Source organism: Phallusia mammillata, chromosome 6 (genome assembly GCF_965637545.1).
Source record: "Phallusia mammillata chromosome 6, kaPhaMamm4.hap1.1, whole genome shotgun sequence".
NCBI lineage: Eukaryota > Metazoa > Chordata > Ascidiacea > Phlebobranchia > Ascidiidae > Phallusia > Phallusia mammillata.
The window spans coordinates 12854851-12867887 of record NC_137257.1 but is presented as its reverse complement, the minus strand read 5'-3'; the positions used below and the strand labels follow the sequence as shown (position 1 = coordinate 12867887).

Genomic DNA, 13037 nt, shown 5'->3' with positions numbered 1-13037 from the left:
TCCCAGGAATCGGTTACGCAATAGGTTCGATAACAGTTTTGTGTCAAAGCGGGGTGCTGTAATTTCGAAAAAGCGCTCTCGCACCGAAGACGATGACAATAATTGCTCGCTAACTAATGAGTCTCATTCAAACTCTCATGAAAATGAAACCTTTCAATCAACGAAACGAGCAAGAAAATCATTCAGCAGCCCAACTAATGTTGGTCACTGTTACAGAGGAAAGGCAGCGGTACCGCTTGCAAGAAAAACGGCTTTTAAACCTATATCGGACATTGAATCATCTTCCAAATCTACTCGTTCTTGTTCTTCCCTTGTTTCTCAAGTCCTCAGAACGCAACATGGCCGCCATTGTCGACAAATGCTAACAGCAGTGTAATAGAACACTGGTAACTTCAAGAGCATATGAAAGACATATTTTACTTATTAAAGATATGCGTTGAAATATATACAACTTAGATGTTTTCATCAAGTTTGTTCCATCGCGTTGATGTACTTTCGCAATTACCTTCTTTTTGTGGCTTTTTCGTGTCTTCGTCTTCAAGCAGTCATGTGCTTATTTTCATCACTTGCAATAAAGCAAAATATTAAACTAGTGCACATCATTTTTTTGATTTCAGACATTGTTGCACAAAACTTTGAGGTTTCTCAAGGAATCTGTTCAAACCAGAAAAAGCATGTTAGTAATGGATTTTTGTACTTTTTTGGCGTTGAAAGTCAACTCTTGTCAACTAAAATCTCACAGATAATGCAGAAAAAATAACAAACGCTCCCCGTCGGGGAATCGAACCCCGGTCTCACGCGTAACAGGCGGGGATACTTACCACTATACTAACGAAGACATGAAACATGTTGTTAATTATTGGAATGTCAATTCTGAAGAAATGTTTTTCGCAAACATAAACAAAACTTAAAACGTTAGTTAATCACTATAAGCGTACCACGCTAACTTTGAAGAGCGGACTTTTTCTGATAAGCAGTCTTATCTCATTAAACAAAATAAATGTCTGATACGAAGTCGAAACGCAAAGTTTAAACGCGGCACTTGAAAAACACGTTGACTTCTTAAACTTTTTTTCTGGCAAAGTTACCTATATAATGGTTGGCTGATAGTACACACCATCGAACTTCTTGAATAAAACAACAACTATTTGTTGAAAAGAAACAATGCAAAACAAATTGATGAATACCACCCCGGATGTAGCAGTTTATCTCCTTAGCATGGTAAGTTGTACACAAGTGTTACGGCAAAATTAACTAAATTACTTGACCACTTTCATATTGTTGTCAATCTTAACTTTGAACAAACTGTTTTTACGAACGTAATCTTTTTTCGCAGGCTCTTGATGAAACGTTGAAGGTCGAACTGGTGAGCAAAAGAAAAATCCAAAGAGCTTATTCCTGTCCCAGGAATCGGTTACGCAATAGGTTCGATAACAGTTTTGTGTCAAAGCGGGGTGCTGTAATTTCGAAAAAGCGCTCTCGCACCGAAGACGATGACAATAATTGCTCGCTAACTGATGAGTCTCATTTAAACTCTCATGAAAATGAAACCTTTCAATCAACGAAACGAGCAAGAAAATCATTCAGCAGCCCAACTAATGTTGTTCACTGTTACAGAGGAAAGGCAGCGGTACCGCTTGCAAGAAAAACGGCTTTTAAACCTATATCGGACATTGAATCATCTTCCAAATCTACTCGTTCTTGTTCTTCCCTTGTTTCTCAAGTCCTCAGAACGCAACATGGCCGCCATTGTCGACAAATGCTAACAGCAGTGTAATAGAACACTGGTAACTTCAAGAGCATATGAAAGACATATTTTACTTATTAAAGATATGCGTTGAAATATATACAACTTAGATGTTTTCATCAAGTTTGTTCCATCGCGTTGATGTACTTTCGCAATTACCTTCTTTTTGTGGCTTTTTCGTGTCTTCGTCTTCAAGCAGTCATGTGCTTATTTTCATCACTTGCAATAAAGCAAAATATTAAACTAGTGCACATCATTTTTTTGATTTCAGACATTGTTGCACAAAACTTTGAGGTTTCTCAAGGAATCTGTTCAAACCAGAAAAAGCATGTTAGTAATGGATTTTTGTACTTTTTTGGCGTTGAAAGTCAACTCTTGTCAACTAAAATCTCACAGATAATGCAGAAAAAATAATAAACGCTCCCCGTCGGGGAATCGAACCCCGGTCTCCCGCGTGACAGGCGGGGATACTTACCACTATACTAACGAAGACATGAAACATGTTGTTAATTATTGGAATGTCAATTCTGAAGAAATGTTTTTCGCAAACATAAACAAAACTTAAAACGTTAGTTAATCACTATCAGCGTACCACGCTAACTTTGAAGAGCGGACTTTTTCTGATAAGCAGTCTTATCTCATTAAACAAAATAAATGTCTGATACGAAGTCGAAACGCAAAGTTTAAACGCGGCACTTGAAAAACACGTTGACTTCTTAAACTTTTTTTCTGGCAAAGTTACCTATATAATGGTTGGCTGATAGTACACACCATCGAACTTCTTGAATAAAACAACAACTATTTGTTGAAAAGAAACAATGCAAAACAAATTGATGAATACCACCCCGGATGTAGCAGTTTATCTCCTTAGCATGGTAAGTTGTACACAAGTGTTACGGCAAAATTAACTAAATTACTTGACCACTTTCATATTGTTGTCAATCTTAACTTTGAACAAACTGTTTTTACGAACGTAATCTTTTTTCGCAGGCTCTTGATGAAACGTTGAAGGTCGAACTGGTGAGCAAAAGAAAAATCCAAAGAGCTTATTCCTGTCCCAGGAATCGGTTACGCAATAGGTTCGATAACAGTTTTGTGTCAAAGCGGGGTGCTGTAATTTCGAAAAAGCGCTCTCGCACCGAAGACGATGACAATAATTGCTCGCTAACTAATGAGTCTCATTCAAACTCTCATGAAAATGAAACCTTTCAATCAACGAAACGAGCAAGAAAATCATTCAGCAGCCCAACTAATGTTGGTCACTGTTACAGAGGAAAGGCAGCGGTACCGCTTGCAAGAAAAACGGCTTTTAAACCTATATCGGACATTGAATCATCTTCCAAATCTACTCGTTCTTGTTCTTCCCTTGTTTCTCAAGTCCTCAGAACGCAACATGGCCGCCATTGTCGACAAATGCTAACAGCAGTGTAATAGAACACTGGTAACTTCAAGAGCATATGAAAGACATATTTTACTTATTAAAGATATGCGTTGAAATATATACAACTTAGATGTTTTCATCAAGTTTGTTCCATCGCGTTGATGTACTTTCGCAATTACCTTCTTTTTGTGGCTTTTTCGTGTCTTCGTCTTCAAGCAGTCATGTGCTTATTTTCATCACTTGCAATAAAGCAAAATATTAAACTAGTGCACATCATTTTTTTGATTTCAGACATTGTTGCACAAAACTTTGAGGTTTCTCAAGGAATCTGTTCAAACCAGAAAAAGCATGTTAGTAATGGATTTTTGTACTTTTTTGGCGTTGAAAGTCAACTCTTGTCAACTAAAATCTCACAGATAATGCAGAAAAAATAACAAACGCTCCCCGTCGGGGAATCGAACCCCGGTCTCCAGCGTGACAGGCGGGGATACTTACCACTATACTAACGAAGACATGAAACATGTTGTTAATTATTGGAATGTCAATTCTGAAGAAATGTTTTTCGCAAACATAAACAAAACTTAAAACGTTAGTTAATCACTATAAGCGTACCACGCTAACTTTGAAGAGCGGACTTTTTCTGATAAGCAGTCTTATCTCATTAAACAAAATAAATGTCTGATACGAAGTCGAAACGCAAAGTTTAAACGCGGCACTTGAAAAACACGTTGACTTCTTAAACTTTTTTTCTGGCAAAGTTACCTATATAATGGTTGGCTGATAGTACACACCATCGAACTTCTTGAATAAAACAACAACTATTTGTTGAAAAGAAACAATGCAAAACAAATTGATGAATACCACCCCGGATGTAGCAGTTTATCTCCTTAGCATGGTAAGTTGTACACAAGTGTTACGGCAAAATTAACTAAATTACTTGACCACTTTCATATTGTTGTCAATCTTAACTTTGAACAAACTGTTTTTACGAACGTAATCTTTTTTCGCAGGCTCTTGATGAAACGTTGAAGGTCGAACTGGTGAGCAAAAGAAAAATCCAAAGAGCTTATTCCTGTCCCAGGAATCGGTTACGCAATAGGTTCGATAACAGTTTTGTGTCAAAGCGGGGTGCTGTAATTTCGAAAAAGCGCTCTCGCACCGAAGACGATGACAATAATTGCTCGCTAACTAATGAGTCTCATTCAAACTCTCATGAAAATGAAACCTTTCAATCAACGAAACGAGCAAGAAAATCATTCAGCAGCCCAACTAATGTTGGTCACTGTTACAGAGGAAAGGCAGCGGTACCGCTTGCAAGAAAAACGGCTTTTAAACCTATATCGGACATTGAATCATCTTCCAAATCTACTCGTTCTTGTTCTTCCCTTGTTTCTCAAGTCCTCAGAACGCAACATGGCCGCCATTGTCGACAAATGCTAACAGCAGTGTAATAGAACACTGGTAACTTCAAGAGCATATGAAAGACATATTTTACTTATTAAAGATATGCGTTGAAATATATACAACTTAGATGTTTTCATCAAGTTTGTTCCATCGCGTTGATGTACTTTCGCAATTACCTTCTTTTTGTGGCTTTTTCGTGTCTTCGTCTTCAAGCAGTCATGTGCTTATTTTCATCACTTGCAATAAAGCAAAATATTAAACTAGTGCACATCATTTTTTTGATTTCAGACATTGTTGCACAAAACTTTGAGGTTTCTCAAGGAATCTGTTCAAACCAGAAAAAGCATGTTAGTAATGGATTTTTGTACTTGTTTGGCGTTGAAAGTCAACTCTTGTCAACTAAAATCTCACAGATAATGCAGAAAAAATAACAAACGCTCCCCGTCGGGGAATCGAACCCCGGTCTCCAGCGTGACAGGCGGGGATACTTACCACTATACTAACGAAGACATGAAACATGTTGTTAATTATTGGAATGTCAATTCTGAAGAAATGTTTTTCGCAAACATAAACAAAACTTAAAACGTTAGTTAATCACTATAAGCGTACCACGCTAACTTTGAAGAGCGGACTTTTTCTGATAAGCAGTCTTATCTCATTAAACAAAATAAATGTCTGATACGAAGTCGAAACGCAAAGTTTAAACGCGGCACTTGAAAAACACGTTGACTTCTTAAACTTTTTTTCTGGCAAAGTTACCTATATAATGGTTGGCTGATAGTACACACCATCGAACTTCTTGAATAAAACAACAACTATTTGTTGAAAAGAAACAATGCAAAACAAATTGATGAATACCACCCCGGATGTAGCAGTTTATCTCCTTAGCATGGTAAGTTGTACACAAGTGTTACGGCAAAATTAACTAAATTACTTGACCACTTTCATATTGTTGTCAATCTTAACTTTGAACAAACTGTTTTTACGAACGTAATCTTTTTTCGCAGGCTCTTGATGAAACGTTGAAGGTCGAACTGGTGAGCAAAAGAAAAATCCAAAGAGCTTATTCCTGTCCCAGGAATCGGTTACGCAATAGGTTCGATAACAGTTTTGTGTCAAAGCGGGGTGCTGTAATTTCGAAAAAGCGCTCTCGCACCGAAGACGATGACAATAATTGCTCGCTAACTGATGAGTCTCATTCAAACTCTCATGAAAATGAAACCTTTCAATCAACGAAACGAGCAAGAAAATCATTCAGCAGCCCAACTAATGTTGGTCACTGTTACAGAGGAAAGGCAGCGGTACCGCTTGCAAGAAAAACGGCTTTTAAACCTATATCGGACATTGAATCATCTTCCAAATCTACTCGTTCTTGTTCTTCCCTTGTTTCTCAAGTCCTCAGAACGCAACATGGCCGCCATTGTCGACAAATGCTAACAGCAGTGTAATAGAACACTGGTAACTTCAAGAGCATATGAAAGACATATTTTACTTATTAAAGATATGCGTTGAAATATATACAACTTAGATGTTTTCATCAAGTTTGTTCCATCGCGTTGATGTACTTTCGCAATTACCTTCTTTTTGTGGCTTTTTCGTGTCTTCGTCTTCAAGCAGTCATGTGCTTATTTTCATCACTTGCAATAAAGCAAAATATTAAACTAGTGCACATCATTTCTCTGATTTCAGACATTGTTGCACAAAACTTTGAGGTTTCTCAAGGAATCTGTTCAAACCAGAAAAAGCATGTTAGTAATGGATTTTTGTACTTTTTTGGCGTTGAAAGTCAACTGTTGTCAACTAAAATCTCACAGATAATGCAGAAAAAATAACAAACGCTCCCCGTCGGGGAATCGAACCCCGGTCTCCCGCGTGACAGGCGGGGATACTTACCACTATACTAACGAGGACATGAAACATGTTGTTAATTATTGGAATGTCAATTCTGAAGAAATGTTTTTCGCAAACATAAACAAAACTTAAAACGTTAGTTAATCACTATAAGCGTACCACGCTAACTTTGAAGAGCGGACTTTTTCTGATAAGCAGTCTTATCTCATTAAACAAAATAAATGTCTGATACGAAGTCGAAACGCAAAGTTTAAACGCGGCACTTGAAAAACACGTTGACTTCTTAAACTTTTTTTCTGGCAAAGTTACCTATATAATGGTTGGCTGATAGTACACACCATCGAACTTCTTGAATAAAACAACAACTATTTGTTGAAAAGAAACAATGCAAAACAAATTGATGAATACCACCCCGGATGTAGCAGTTTATCTCCTTAGCATGGTAAGTTGTACACAAGTGTTACGGCAAAATTAACTAAATTACTTGACCACTTTCATATTGTTGTCAATCTTAACTTTGAACAAACTGTTTTTACGAACGTAATCTTTTTTCGCAGGCTCTTGATGAAACGTTGAAGGTCGAACTGGTGAGCAAAAGAAAAATCCAAAGAGCTTATTCCTGTCCCAGGAATCGGTTACGCAATAGGTTCGATAACAGTTTTGTGTCAAAGCGGGGTGCTGTAATTTCGAAAAAGCGCTCTCGCACCGAAGACGATGACAATAATTGCTCGCTAACTAATGAGTCTCATTCAAACTCTCATGAAAATGAAACCTTTCAATCAACGAAACGAGCAAGAAAATCATTCAGCAGCCCAACTAATGTTGGTCACTGTTACAGAGGAAAGGCAGCGGTACCGCTTGCAAGAAAAACGGCTTTTAAACCTATATCGGACATTGAATCATCTTCCAAATCTACTCGTTCTTGTTCTTCCCTTGTTTCTCAAGTCCTCAGAACGCAACATGGCCGCCATTGTCGACAAATGCTAACAGCAGTGTAATAGAACACTGGTAACTTCAAGAGCATATGAAAGACATATTTTACTTATTAAAGATATGCGTTGAAATATATACAACTTAGATGTTTTCATCAAGTTTGTTCCATCGCGTTGATGTACTTTCGCAATTACCTTCTTTTTGTGGCTTTTTCGTGTCTTCGTCTTCAAGCAGTCATGTGCTTATTTTCATCACTTGCAATAAAGCAAAATATTAAACTAGTGCACATCATTTTTTTGATTTCAGACATTGTTGCACAAAACTTTGAGGTTTCTCAAGGAATCTGTTCAAACCAGAAAAAGCATGTTAGTAATGGATTTTTGTACTTTTTTGGCGTTGAAAGTCAACTCTTGTCAACTAAAATCTCACAGATAATGCAGAAAAAATAACAAACGCTCCCCGTCGGGGAATCGAACCCCGGTCTCCAGCGTGACAGGCGGGGATACTTACCACTATACTAACGAAGACATGAAACATGTTGTTAATTATTGGAATGTCAATTCTGAAGAAATGTTTTTCGCAAACATAAACAAAACTTAAAACGTTAGTTAATCACTATAAGCGTACCACGCTAACTTTGAAGAGCGGACTTTTTCTGATAAGCAGTCTTATCTCATTAAACAAAATAAATGTCTGATACGAAGTCGAAACGCAAAGTTTAAACGCGGCACTTGAAAAACACGTTGACTTCTTAAACTTTTTTTCTGGCAAAGTTACCTATATAATGGTTGGCTGATAGTACACACCATCGAACTTCTTGAATAAAACAACAACTATTTGTTGAAAAGAAACAATGCAAAACAAATTGATGAATACCACCCCGGATGTAGCAGTTTATCTCCTTAGCATGGTAAGTTGTACACAAGTGTTACGGCAAAATTAACTAAATTACTTGACCACTTTCATATTGTTGTCAATCTTAACTTTGAACAAACTGTTTTTACGAACGTAATCTTTTTTCGCAGGCTCTTGATGAAACGTTGAAGGTCGAACTGGTGAGCAAAAGAAAAATCCAAAGAGCTTATTCCTGTCCCAGGAATCGGTTACGCAATAGGTTCGATAACAGTTTTGTGTCAAAGCGGGGTGCTGTAATTTCGAAAAAGCGCTCTCGCACCGAAGACGATGACAATAATTGCTCGCTAACTGATGAGTCTCATTCAAACTCTCATGAAAATGAAACCTTTCAATCAACGAAACGAGCAAGAAAATCATTCAGCAGCCCAACTAATGTTGGTCACTGTTACAGAGGAAAGGCAGCGGTACCGCTTGCAAGAAAAACGGCTTTTAAACCTATATCGGACATTGAATCATCTTCCAAATCTACTCGTTCTTGTTCTTCCCTTGTTTCTCAAGTCCTCAGAACGCAACATGGCCGCCATTGTCGACAAATGCTAACAGCAGTGTAATAGAACACTGGTAACTTCAAGAGCATATGAAAGACATATTTTACTTATTAAAGATATGCGTTGAAATATATACAACTTAGATGTTTTCATCAAGTTTGTTCCATCGCGTTGATGTACTTTCGCAATTACCTTCTTTTTGTGGCTTTTTCGTGTCTTCGTCTTCAAGCAGTCATGTGCTTATTTTCATCACTTGCAATAAAGCAAAATATTAAACTAGTGCACATCATTTCTCTGATTTCAGACATTGTTGCACAAAACTTTGAGGTTTCTCAAGGAATCTGTTCAAACCAGAAAAAGCATGTTAGTAATGGATTTTTGTACTTTTTTGGCGTTGAAAGTCAACTGTTGTCAACTAAAATCTCACAGATAATGCAGAAAAAATAACAAACGCTCCCCGTCGGGGAATCGAACCCCGTTCTCCCGCGTGACAGGCGGGGATACTTACCACTATACTAACGAGGACATGAAACATGTTGTTAATTATTGGAATGTCAATTCTGAAGAAATGTTTTTCGCAAACATAAACAAAACTTAAAACGTTAGTTAATCACTATAAGCGTACCACGCTAACTTTGAAGAGCGGACTTTTTCTGATAAGCAGTCTTATCTCATTAAACAAAATAAATGTCTGATACGAAGTCGAAACGCAAAGTTTAAACGCGGCACTTGAAAAACACGTTGACTTCTTAAACTTTTTTTCTGGCAAAGTTACCTATATAATGGTTGGCTGATAGTACACACCATCGAACTTCTTGAATAAAACAACAACTATTTGTTGAAAAGAAACAATGCAAAACAAATTGATGAATACCACCCCGGATGTAGCAGTTTATCTCCTTAGCATGGTAAGTTGTACACAAGTGTTACGGCAAAATTAACTAAATTACTTGACCACTTTCATATTGTTGTCAATCTTAACTTTGAACAAACTGTTTTTACGAACGTAATCTTTTTTCGCAGGCTCTTGATGAAACGTTGAAGGTCGAACTGGTGAGCAAAAGAAAAATCCAAAGAGCTTATTCCTGTCCCAGGAATCGGTTACGCAATAGGTTCGATAACAGTTTTGTGTCAAAGCGGGGTGCTGTAATTTCGAAAAAGCGCTCTCGCACCGAAGACGATGACAATAATTGCTCGCTAACTAATGAGTCTCATTCAAACTCTCATGAAAATGAAACCTTTCAATCAACGAAACGAGCAAGAAAATCATTCAGCAGCCCAACTAATGTTGGTCACTGTTACAGAGGAAAGGCAGCGGTACCGCTTGCAAGAAAAACGGCTTTTAAACCTATATCGGACATTGAATCATCTTCCAAATCTACTCGTTCTTGTTCTTCCCTTGTTTCTCAAGTCCTCAGAACGCAACATGGCCGCCATTGTCGACAAATGCTAACAGCAGTGTAATAGAACACTGGTAACTTCAAGAGCATATGAAAGACATATTTTACTTATTAAAGATATGCGTTGAAATATATACAACTTAGATGTTTTCATCAAGTTTGTTCCATCGCGTTGATGTACTTTCGCAATTACCTTCTTTTTGTGGCTTTTTCGTGTCTTCGTCTTCAAGCAGTCATGTGCTTATTTTCATCACTTGCAATAAAGCAAAATATTAAACTAGTGCACATCATTTTTCTGATTTCAGACATTGTTGCACAAAACTTTGAGGTTTCTCAAGGAATCTGTTCAAACCAGGAAAAGCATGTTAGTAATGGATTTTTGCACTTTTTTGGCGTTGAAAGTCAACTGTTGTCAACTAAAATCTCACAGATAATGCAGAAAAAATAACAAACGCTGCCCGTCGGGGAATCGAACCCCGGTCTCCCGCGTGACAGGCGGGGATACTTACCACTATACTAACGAAGACATGAAACATGTTGTTAATTATTGGAATGTCAATTGTGAAGAAATGTTTTTCGCAAACATAAACAAAACTTAAAACGTTAGTTAATCACTATAAGCGTACCACGCTAACTTTGAAGAGCGGACTTTTTCTGATAAGCAGTCTTATCTCATTAAACAAAATAAATGTCTGATACGAAGTCGAAACGCAAAGTTTAAACGCGGCACTTGAAAAACACGTTGACTTCTTAAACTTTTTTTCTGGCAAAGTTACCTATATAATGGTTGGCTGATAGTACACACCATCGAACTTCTTGAATAAAACAACAACTATTTGTTGAAAAGAAACAATGCAAAACAAATTGATGAATACCACCCCGGATGTAGCAGTTTATCTCCTTAGCATGGTAAGTTGTACACAAGTGTTACGGCAAAATTAACTAAATTACTTGACCACTTTCATATTGTTGTCAATCTTAACTTTGAACAAACTGTTTTTACGAACGTAATCTTTTTTCGCAGGCTCTTGATGAAACGTTGAAGGTCGAACTGGTGAGCAAAAGAAAAATCCAAAGAGCTTATTCCTGTCCCAGGAATCGGTTACGCAATAGGTTCGATAACAGTTTTGTGTCAAAGCGGGGTGCTGTAATTTCGAAAAAGCGCTCTCGCACCGAAGACGATGACAATAATTGCTCGCTAACTAATGAGTCTCATTCAAACTCTCATGAAAATGAAACCTTTCAATCAACGAAACGAGCAAGAAAATCATTCAGCAGCCCAACTAATGTTGTTCACTGTTACAGAGGAAAGGCAGCGGTACCGCTTGCAAGAAAAACGGCTTTTAAACCTATATCGGACATTGAATCATCTTCCAAATCTACTCGTTCTTGTTCTTCCCTTGTTTCTCAAGTCCTCAGAACGCAACATGGCCGCCATTGTCGACAAATGCTAACAGCAGTGTAATAGAACACTGGTAACTTCAAGAGCATATGAAAGACATATTTTACTTATTAAAGATATGCGTTGAAATATATACAACTTAGATGTTTTCATCAAGTTTGTTCCATCGCGTTGATGTACTTTCGCAATTACCTTCTTTTTGTGGCTTTTTCGTGTCTTCGTCTTCAAGCAGTCATGTGCTTATTTTCATCACTTGCAATAAAGCAAAATATTAAACTAGTGCACATCATTTTTTTGATTTCAGACATTGTTGCACAAAACTTTGAGGTTTCTCAAGGAATCTGTTCAAACCAGAAAAAGCATGTTAGTAATGGATTTTTGTACTTTTTTGGCGTTGAAAGTCAACTCTTGTCAACTAAAATCTCACAGATAATGCAGAAAAAATAACAAACGCTCCCCGTCGGGGAATCGAACCCCGGTCTCCCGCGTGACAGGCGGGGATACTTACCACTATACTAACGAAGACATGAAACATGTTGTTAATTATTGGAATGTCAATTCTGAAGAAATGTTTTTCGCAAACATAAACAAAACTTAAAACGTTAGTTAATCACTATAAGCGTACCACGCTAACTTTGAAGAGCGGACTTTTTCTGATAAGCAGTCTTATCTCATTAAACAAAATAAATGTCTGATACGAAGTCGAAACGCAAAGTTTAAACGCGGCACTTGAAAAACACGTTGACTTCTTAAACTTTTTTTCTGGCAAAGTTACCTATATAATGGTTGGCTGATAGTACACACCATCGAACTTCTTGAATAAAACAACAACTATTTGTTGAAAAGAAACAATGCAAAACAAATTGATGAATACCACCCCGGATGTAGCAGTTTATCTCCTTAGCATGGTAAGTTGTACACAAGTGTTACGGCAAAATTAACTAAATTACTTGACCACTTTCATATTGTTGTCAATCTTAACTTTGAACAAACTGTTTTTACGAACGTAATCTTTTTTCGCAGGCTCTTGATGAAACGTTGAAGGTCGAACTGGTGAGCAAAAGAAAAATCCAAAGAGCTTATTCCTGTCCCAGGAATCGGTTACGCAATAGGTTCGATAACAGTTTTGTGTCAAAGCGGGGTGCTGTAATTTCGAAAAAGCGCTCTCGCACCGAAGACGATGACAATAATTGCTCGCTAACTGATGAGTCTCATTTAAACTCTCATGAAAATGAAACCTTTCAATCAACGAAACGAGCAAGAAAATCATTCAGCAGCCCAACTAATGTTGGTCACTGTTACAGAGGAAAGGCAGCGGTACCGCTTGCAAGAAAAACGGCTTTTAAACCTATATCGGACATTGAATCATCTTCCAAATCTACTCGTTCTTGTTCTTCCCTTGTTTCTCAAGTCCTCAGAACGCAACATGGCCGCCATTGTCGACAAATGCTAACAGCAGTGTAATAGAACACTGGTAACTTCAAGAGCATATGAAAGACATATTTTACTTATTAAA

General features: G+C 37.5%; 5 non-coding genes across 5 annotated transcripts; all 5 read right to left on the bottom strand.

Moving 5' to 3' along the window:
• Nucleotides 1-766: 766 nt before the first annotated feature.
• On the bottom strand, nt 767-838 carry Trnan-guu (transfer RNA asparagine (anticodon GUU)). The gene has a single exon. It is a non-coding gene; the product is annotated as a tRNA-Asn (tRNA).
• A 1329-nt stretch (nt 839-2167) lies between these two features.
• Trnad-guc (transfer RNA aspartic acid (anticodon GUC)) lies at nt 2168-2239 on the bottom strand. Its single transcript has one exon. It is a non-coding gene; the product is annotated as a tRNA-Asp (tRNA).
• Nucleotides 2240-6370: 4131 nt separating this feature from the next.
• On the bottom strand, nt 6371-6442 carry Trnad-guc (transfer RNA aspartic acid (anticodon GUC)). Its single transcript has one exon. It is a non-coding gene; the product is annotated as a tRNA-Asp (tRNA).
• A 2730-nt stretch (nt 6443-9172) lies between these two features.
• On the bottom strand, nt 9173-9244 carry Trnad-guc (transfer RNA aspartic acid (anticodon GUC)). The gene has a single exon. It is a non-coding gene; the product is annotated as a tRNA-Asp (tRNA).
• Nucleotides 9245-11974: 2730 nt separating this feature from the next.
• Trnad-guc (transfer RNA aspartic acid (anticodon GUC)) lies at nt 11975-12046 on the bottom strand. The gene has a single exon. It is a non-coding gene; the product is annotated as a tRNA-Asp (tRNA).
• Between the last annotated feature and the right edge of the window lie 991 nt (nt 12047-13037).